The following is a 10,547-nucleotide window of genomic DNA, read 5'->3' as shown; positions in this document are numbered from 1 at the left end:
CAACCAACAGTATCATTGTCAACCACGGAAGCGGAGTACAAAGCAGCGGCCGTAGCAGCTCAAGAAAGTACATGGTTGGTACTCCTAATGGAGGACTTACATCAAAAAGTTGACTATGCAGTACCACTTCACTGTGACAACCAATCTGCAATTCGGCTGGCAGAAAATCCAGTATTTCATGCTAGAACAAAGCATGTGGAAGTGCATTATCACTTTATCAGAGAGAAAGTCTTGATGGAAGAAATTGAGGTGCGGCAGATCAAGACCGATAATCAAATAGCAGACTTGTTCACCAAAGGGCTGAGTACTGGAAAATGTGAAGGTTTTCGCTGTCAGCTTAACATGGTACGAAGAATGAGGGCTAGTGTTGAGGGGGAGTGTTAAAGATCATCACTAGCCCAATAAAACAAATATTATTTAGAAGACTTTAGCTTGTTCTAGAATGCTCTAGAAGATTCTAGAACATTATGGAAGACTATGGAAGACTCTGGAATATACCGGAAGAGTCTAGAATACTCTAGAACGACATGGAAGACCCTGGAAGGTTATGGATCATTCTAGAAGACACTGGAGCAACCTAGACTTCTCCAGAACATGGAAGAACGTTCTAGAAACATATGGAAGGATGTAGAGTATGTTAGATAGTTCTAGAGTTATCTAGTATGTAGTAAGTGTATGCTAGTATCTAGAACCATCCTAAGAGGCCTATAAATAGGTATGGAGCTCATTTGCTCCAAACCATCCAAGAAAGCCTCAAAGAAAGCAAAGTGTGTAGTAGTCTCACAAAGTGTAAGGTCTTCTTAAGTGTCTTAATAAAAGTCTTGTTGTTTCCCATACAAAGAGTCGTGTTCAACATATGTCACAATCGATTAAACGTCGTAAATACATCATTATTACGGATTAACATTAAAAAGCATTACTATTATCAATAGAAAAACAAACTATGTTAGTTTGTCGTAACTTATCTTAAACGTATCGATAAAACTTGAAAACTTGTTATCAAACTAATCGTAACAATTTTTTATTAGAGTAATATCTATCCATTATTCCATTTGATTCATGTTTCACAATATACGGTATAAAAGTCTAGAAATACAAACAAATCCCATATCATATTGATAGAATGTAAACTAACAAAATGTAGCTCAAGTCAAATGTATTATGGGTCCTAATTTCGAGCCGTTTGACTGATATTTTATATTTATATGATATAAAGTCTAAAGAAACAAAAAAACCCATGTGATGTCATGGTCCAGGATGGTGGGGACAAGAGTTATTATGGAAAATTCTTTGTGGCCATATTATTATTCCCCAACAAATACTTAACTTTTTATCTTTCCCCTTGGTCATGCTTGGTTTGGCTTCTTCATCACTCCCCACTAATTCTATCATCAATTTTGGACACCCTTTTGGTCAAAGGTGGTTAAGTTCTCATGTCATTCAACATCATCCACACTCTTTTTTTCCTCATTCAATACACCAACTTTCACTTTATAACTACTCAGCTTTAAAAATAATACTTCTCTCTCTCTCTCTCTCTCTCTATATATATATATATATATATATATATATATATATATATATATATATATATATATATATATATATATATATATATATATATATATATATATATATATATATATATGTATTGAGTAGTTATAAAGTTAAAGTTTTTATATACAAAATTTTGAGAATCACAAGTTGACATCGATTGTTCGAATATAAGAACAACTCTTGTGTGCGAGATCAAAAAATTTAATGATTATAATTCAAACCAAAATCAATTCTTATCATAGTTAAACTTCTTTAGCATATCAAGGTTTTAAATACCCAGAAGTCTATGACTCTATATAAATGTTTTTAAATTATATATATATATATATATATATATATATATATATATATATATATAGAGAGAGAGAGAGAGAGAGAGAGAGAGAGATACCGAGTTTGAGGGTTTTGTACATATTAAATGGCCATAAAGTGTGTATGCTTCTTAGTAAAATTTATGGAATTAAATAAACATCTCTTAGTTGAAATCTTTGTTTTAATAAGAAAATCAAGGAATTTATTTTTATAAGAAGTAAAGATGAACCACTGTATCATGTCGAAGACTAGTGGGAGTAATGTAGTTTTTCTTATTTTCTATGTTAATGACATATTCCTCATGAAAACGATGTCTTTGTTTTCCAAATCTTAAAAGAAATTGGCTATGATTTTTTTTTTCTATGAAAGGCATGGGAGATGGAGCATAAAACTGGGCATCAAGATCTATAAACACAGATCTAGTTGTCTCATTTGGTCAAACCAGAGTACATATATAGAAAATATCTTAAAGAAATTTAAGATGCAAGACTCTAAAAGGGTTCAAACATGTGCAACATGGTAGGGATTGAATTAACATGGTAGGGATTGAACTGACCTTAATATAATAGTTCAACTAAAAAGTTGGATAGGATGAATCAATATGTGTGCTTCAGTTGTGGTATCAGTCACAAATGTTATATTATATATATTATATACGTGGCCCGATTTGTCATATTCCTTAAGAATGATGAGTCGATATCGTTAATCATGGAGAAGCTCATTGTATGATGGTAAAAAAACTATTACAAACAATAAATAAAAAACAGATGCAAACTGCCAATTCTTGATCATTAGGATTCATGGGTATTCAGATATTGTATTTATTTAGGTATGAAACCCTACATTTTTTAAAGTAAATAGAGAACGGGGAAAGAATGTAAAAATTGAACATCAAACAAAAATCTAATATATAGACTACCTATATACTACTTCACTACCTTTCCTTAAACCTCATCATATCCAGGATCAAAGAAAAGAAAAGAAAATTGTTCGAGAGAGAACCACTTTGGTAATACCACGATCCCAGATATATTTTCACTTTATATAAAATTTATCTATCGTTTGGACGACTAACCTAACTCTAAGCACCAATGTCTGTTTTTGACGTAATAGCAAATATTATTCTCATAAGAAATTTCATATATTAATATTCTAGTTCTTAATAAGTTTTTCCTACATACATTCTGAAATATATATATATATATATATATATATATATATATATATATATATATATATATATATATATATATATATATATATATATATATATATATATATAATTGTCAAAAAAGTATCAATATTTTCAAAAAAATTACACTTTAGCCATAAGATTATTTTTTAACATAAAAGTCCTGATGATAGTTTCATGTTTCAAGTTTACAAAAAATTCTTTTTTTTCTTTTAACAAGAAATAACATATTATTGTGTTTTAAAAAATAATCAGGATTTTTATGTTAAATTTTTATTTTTTGGAACTAAAATGTAACTTTTCTGAAAATATTTGGATTTTTCTGACAAAAAAGTTGTAGTCGGAGGGATCGTCAAATTTGCTCCAAAAAAGATAACTTACATTATATATATATATATATATATATATATATATATATATATATATATATATATATATATATATATATATAAAAGATAAAAAAAGTTGTAGTTGGAGCGATCGTCGAATTTGCTCCAAAAAAGATAACTTACATTATAATAATTATAGGTTTTCTATATTTCTTTTAACAACAAATTTAATCTATTTTAAAACTATTCGTAATTTCACAAATATCTCGTATTAAATTTAATTTATTTATAAACTACTAATAATTCAACAAATATGTGAGAAACATGAACTCTCAACTTAAAAAAAATGACAATATATAATAAATAATTAGCATTAAGAATTTCATTTTTTAATCATTTAAATCATATCGACTTGTAACAATTCACATTTATAATGACAAAAAAAATCTACACTACAAAAATCCTTACATGACCGAAACCCACTCTCTTTCTATGTACCCCACCCACCTTCTAGAACTATATAATGTTCTCACTTTTTTTTTCCTTTAAAAAAAATGAACTAAAATGTGCAAAATAAAGTAAACTAAAATTTTAATAGGAAAAAAAAAAAAAATCAAAACGGAACGACGTCGCTGCATCCGAAATCGTATGAATTCATTATCGAGTTTTCCGGCCAGGAATTCCGGAGAAGTTTCAATAGCATTTGCGCTTTTCGCTTAGCTCGCTCTGTACAGTCGCTTTGAACAAGCAACAACAGCTGCGTCAAAACCCCTGCCGCCACCGCCTCCCCTTCCAACCATTCTGCGGCTGAACAGAGCGACAGTAGTGCTCCAGCGGCGTATTCCGTCGCCCGGTCCGAGATCTTCAGGATGACCTTTACGAGCAGCGGCACTGTAAGCGCGTTAGACGCGAAGGCCACGCATCCTGATGGTATTCGGCATAATAGCTCCACCGTCGCCAGCGCTCTCTCAGCGTCGCATTTCTCAAAATCCGGCAATCTGTCAATGAGCGCATCCACTGCTCCTGCCTCAACCGCTTTGTGGCGGTGCTGCTTCACCATGCAAAAAGCAAACAACGCCTTAATTCCGACTTTCAAGGATCGTGGATACGTCAAAGGATAATCGAGAATTCCAACTATTCCGTCGAATATTTCATCATGACTGGTGATTTCTGCTCGGTGTTCCGGCGATCTTGTACCGGTGACAACGTTCTCAAGCAACGCGACCGTGTTGACTCGTACGTCAATTGACGAATGTGACAGAAGCGAAATCAAATACGAGATCCGATCTGGATCGGAAGACACCAGAAGGCACTCCGCCTCAGAAAGCGCGAGCATCGCTAGAATCGCAAGCGACTCGTGAGTCAAATCAGACGAGTTGCGATTCGTTTCGGAGAACAACACATCCAATAAAATCTCACACGCTTTCTGCGTTGTGAGAACCAAACGGTTTTTATCCGAATCACGTGCGAGCCCCCGGAGCCGACGAAGCGCAGACAGCCTAGCGTGCCGCGTGCTCGACACCGACGACGCCTGTTTAAGCAATGACTGGACCATCACCGGATCAGCAGGTTGCTTCGGCGTAGGAATCCGTTCCACACCATACGACCGGTTGGCGACACACCACTCCTGGATTAGACGGCGGAGGGTGTGGTTAGGGATGAGCATAAAATCGGTGAGCGGGAGGCGCGTGACAGGGCAAGTGGTATTTCCGGTGGCCACCCATGACTCGATACTTGAACGATCATATGTTTGACCGGTTCCAATGATGACTGGATCCATCATGAGCTCAAGAGAAATTGGACATCTGAAATGATACGGAACCTGAATTCCGACGTCCAAGGGCTGTAAGCTCGCAGGCATGTTTTCCTTGACCTCAGTTTCTCTCTCTTTCTTTCTTCTCTCTCTATATATCTGTGTACATATATATACACACACTTTCACAAACAGTACTCTGAAAATTCTCTTTCAGTTTGTTCTTTGTTTGGGGCTTTTTGACATATATAGGAAAGGAACAGAGAGACAAAGGCAACAGAGAGGGTGTGTGGAAGGGTAATTCTGTTTTGAGGGAAGATGTGTGTGAGTGTGTGTATGTGTGATTTTGGCTTCTTTTATCTGACCACGTTACTCCTTTCAACCTCCACACGTGTGTGTCCATTAACTTAAGGCTTAACCTGAGTTGGTGTTGAATAGTGGTGGGGTTCGGTCAAAGGTGCTAGTCTGTGTAGGTCCCACTTTCTTGCTGGATGTATATCGTTTACATCGACTTGAAGTTGAGATTTTGTTAATAGGAATCATTCTTGACACTTTAGTCCCTCTTCTTTTGTGTTGTCTCTTTCTTGGACCATACTTTTAGCTTAGTTGACTTTACTAACTCGTTACTTTAAAAAAGAAGTTATTTAACAGGTAAATTGAACGTTAGATGATAGTTCAATATTGAAAAATTACGTCATACTCATACATAACATAGTTCTATGTAAAATAAATATATTTTTATTAATTTGTATTTTAAGAAAAATATTTTCAAGACTTTAAACACTTGAAGAAGTCATTTCATTAAATTTTATTGTAAGAAAATAACGTTATATATTTATATTCTACAAAAACAAATAGTTAGTCATATTTATCTTGCTTGAGGAATAAGAAAAGAAATATATGACCTTTAAAACATAAGATCGTATAAAAAGATAAAACCTACTTTCTAAACTAAGAGATGAGATTGCTTATATTTGAGACTTCATATATACTACCGATTTTTTAATAACTGACAAATAATATTTATGTTACATAATAACCAAGAAACAATAAGATATTAGAAAACTTTAAAAAGGACGAAAGAATTTTTTTTATTCACATTTATATATTAGTATATGTTCTTCAAACTTAAATATTTAACAACAGAAAATCCAGAATAGGAAGTAACATAGAATTATAGAAGGTAGAAAAAAAAAAAAAAGAGTAAAGCACAATAATTGTACCTATGTTTAGCAAAAAATTGAAGGGTTAGTCCATTGACAAATGCATTTGCAAAAAAAACTTTCTTATCCCATGTTTTATTGTGTATGTGGTCCCTCCTTTTAAGCACCATCTATTTTCAGCCGTTCATAGCTTGATGTGCCCCTCACATTCACATGAGGGTAAATTCGTCTTTTCACTTCTCATATATCTCCTACTCCATTACCGCCATTACACAACCATCATACATGATACACCTACATGTATGCATTAATCATATCCCTATTATCCTGTTATCTCTGATTTCTCCATCCCTATTTTTTTGATCTCCTTCATTGGTTAACCCTAGTATCATTCTTAGTGTTTCTAGGTATTAAGCTCTTGTAAGAAAATGGTGTTGACATTGTGGACTCTTAGACCTTTGTACCAAAGTTTTGAGACTAAGAACCTGTATGGTAGCATGCTCTATTTTTCTATTATTAGTTCTTCATGTTGATATTTGGAGTTAACATATTTCATGTCACCTAACAACTCCGTTAAGGTAATCATTGAAGAGTTGGATCACACTAAAGAAATTTCTCGATTTGAAGGGCCATATGGAAGTTGAGACATAAACTAATTTGATGGTTGAGGAGACTCAAGAAGTGGGACATTTGGATTTGGTTGTGGGGGATGACTAAGGGTTTTGAAGAAACATATGAAAATTAGAGTCTAAAAGATATTTCGATGGAGTTAATGACATGTAAAGATGAAGTAAAAACACGTAGAAAAAATGTATCAAAATGAAGTAAAAAAAAGTGCAAAATTGGAGTTGTAAAAAAAACACGTCAAACAAAGTTTTAAAAATATATAACAAAATTATCAAAATGAAGTGGTGAAAACATGTAAATACGAAGTTGTAATATTAAATAATAATATAAACAAACTAAACAAAAAGGCATTGGACAGTTAATAAAAAGACATTAGGCAATAAAAAAGGCTATGTAATATGATAATGTCGATGTATCATGTCATAAAGATGTAATGTACACAAATAAAACAAGTTAAAGAAGCTTAGAAAACCTAAAAAATAAAATAAATAAAGTAACTAAATAAGTACTTTGAGAATAGTTTTCCATCTTGGCTCAATTACTATTCCAATGTTACCTTCCTTGCTCAGAAGGGACTAATATTGAAAGAACATTGAGTTAGGGGCTAAACTGTTATTTGGTTAAAATAGAGGGGTTAATAAAGAGTGAAGTGAGACTCGGAGTTGAAGAATCTCAATTATTTGGATAATTGTGTGGGTGCGAAAAGAGAGGTAACGAGGTGAACCACCGGACGGTGTCGTTTGTTGATTATTCTGAAAAGAAGGCGGTGACCTGGGCAGTGGGCACACAGACGACCGTGCTTGTCGGTGGTCAACCGGCAACAAATTTTGGACTCGGGTACAGATAGATTGTGGGTCAATAGTCAATACAATTTGGGTTAAAACAATTACCCATCTCCCAAAAAGAAAGAAAACAAAAATTAAATTAAGAAAAATACTCATTCTTTTAAAATTTTATCTTAAAAAAATCCATACAACTTTAAATAATAAAATATTTCAATTACTTTCAGTGTTAAAGTCTAGTTTCTGTTTAATATTCAACGATATTGTTATATATTGATGATCTTTTTAGAAAGAATCATATATAAATATCTAAAGTAAGTTGGATATGATTATCAAATATTGGCCTGTTTTTATAATGATGCATTGTTATCAAACGATAGTCTCCTTATAATATTGTGTAATGTATCTTACTTCATAATCAATTATGTACATAAAAAAACAATAAACAACTAGAACTTTAATCTTTAAATTTAATATATTAGATTAATTAGTAAAAAATAATAATATCATAAAATCCAATATCATTAATCGGGATAAAATAGAGATATTATTAAGATGCGGGGGTAAAAAAATCTTTTGAAATATATAAACAAGTGATAGAAGTAGCTTAAAATGTGGTCCACGAGGTTTTGAGGAGTAGGATACAAAAGTCCAATGTGGATTCAAAGAGACTTTTGACCGAAAGTTCGTGAGGAATCACCCATATATTCCTAATAATCTGCGAGAATTGAGAATGACTTTTCAAATATCCGATTTCAGGTATGAGTTTAAATTATTATTTTTGAAAAAACGTGATTGGCCACAACATGGTGAAGAGATCACCATGACGTGGCAATTCTGTATGGGACACGTGTTTCATTTAAGATGTCACAACGTGGTCATGCAAGTGCCATAATGTGACAATGTTAGATGTGCAAAATCCTAATTTTCGAGCTTAATGTCCTATTTAAAAGAAGTAATGGCTAGGGTTTTCCTCTCCACCACCCCCTAAAATGTTATTGAGCAAACTCTAGCATCCTTGCAAGTTTTAAGATCATTTTGGAGTCTTTGGTGCACTTTGAAGGAAGAAGTAGAAGGTTTTGGTGCAAGGATCCAACAAAAAACTCCTCCCCATTCTTGAAATCACTATCTGGACCATTTGTTAGTCCTCAAAATTTCATCTTGGTGATCACATTCTTGTAGATATAGCCTTTTGAGCATGTTTCGGTCCATAAAAGAAGTTTGAATGATGTTATGAGATAAATTCTGCAACTTTATGATTCATCAAGGTCCATTGAGCTGAAAGCATTTTGGATCTAGAAGTTGGTTGAGTTTTTAGAGCCATGTATGTGGTTTTGGGTCGTTTTCTCATATTTTGACCTGATTGAGTGAAGGACATGTATGTCCATAAAGTTTTCATTTTTCTGGACCATTAAGGTCCCAAGAAGCATCCTGAAAAGTTAGAGTCGAGGACTAGCATCCTGAAAAGTTAGAGCTGAGGACTTAGCAGATTGAGAGGGTTTTTTTTGGAACGACAAATCTAACATACTCCTACTATAAACTATTCCTAATACAACCTATGTACCGTACGGGACTTGAATCCTTGACCTTAGGGAGGAAGGGCAACACCTATTACCACTAGGCTAGAAGCCCTTTAGTTCACCAGATTGAGAGTTAAATTGATTAAGTTGTCTTTATACGGTTTCCACGGTGTGGAGTCTGGTTTGGGTTGCGACCGTTTTGTATGGATTGTACCATAGTGTGGTAATGGATTTTGATCCATCTAGTGGGATGGTCATGTCGTGAACATTAGTTGGCCACAACGTGGAAGTTAACAAGAGTTAACTTTACTGTTGACCTTGATTGTTGACTTTTGACCTGGGTTGAATTTTAGCCAAATTGCTAGTTTTAGAAGGTAGACTAAGGGTTTACCTTGTGTGATTTAGTAAGTGGTGTGTAGAACCCACTTCTTGATTGTGCGAGCTAGTTAGTTGTAGACTACGTTTGTGAGGTGAGTTTTCTCATTATACTATGTAGGTTGTTAGACTGTCTTTGTGACTTTAGCATGAATGTCACAATTAGCATTTTGGCTAATAAATTCTGTCTATATGCAATTAACTTTTGTTGTAACTTGTAACTCTATGTTGATGATATACACAAAAACTCATTCAAAAGCAAATATTCGAATCAAAACTCATTCGTAAAGCCCTAAACCAAATTCAATACATTTCACACACTCAACTATAGGTTTGTAACCCTAGTGTCCCGGTTCAAACTCAGATTGGACCAGGATCCTCTTATTGGGCCAATAAACTCTCAATTTGATTATTTTGGGCCAAGGAACCCCATTTGGGCTCTAATTGGACTCACATTCCTTAAATTATAGCATTTTGGGTCATAGTGAGTCTAGAGTGCCTCACTTTGTCTTCATGGGTCTTAATGGGTCGTAAATGTTCTCTTGAAACTCATTGGGCTGAAAACCCATTATGCATACCATTTTTGGGCCGTAAACTCTCAATTGGGCCACATAAAAGCGAAATTTTCTAATGGACTCATTATATTTAAGCCCAACATCTAAATTTAATCTTTCCCTCTCATCCTTGGCCCATTATATATATATATATATATATACACACACACACACACACACATTACCTTGAAATAGTGACACATCCTTATTGCATGGAGGATATCCATGCAATAAACCTTCATACATCAAGATATCCCATACTTCCATGCATATCTTTTCTCACCTCTTTTTTCTCCCTTATCCCCCCTTCTTATTCTCAGCCTTCTCTCTCTCCACTACAAACTTCATTTTCATTCTAAATTCTCACCAAACTCCCAAGAATT

General features: G+C 33.8%; 1 pseudogene; it reads right to left on the bottom strand.

Moving 5' to 3' along the window:
* Positions 1-3,757: 3,757 nt before the first annotated feature.
* On the bottom strand, positions 3,758-5,504 carry LOC145047316 (U-box domain-containing protein 26 pseudogene; annotated as a pseudogene).
* Between the last annotated feature and the right edge of the window lie 5,043 nt (positions 5,505-10,547).

This window comes from Lactuca saligna, chromosome 5, assembly GCF_052625555.1.
Source record: "Lactuca saligna cultivar CGN05327 chromosome 5, ASM5262555v1, whole genome shotgun sequence".
Lineage (NCBI taxonomy): Eukaryota > Viridiplantae > Streptophyta > Magnoliopsida > Asterales > Asteraceae > Lactuca > Lactuca saligna.
This window is presented reverse-complemented; position numbering and strand designations above follow the sequence as displayed.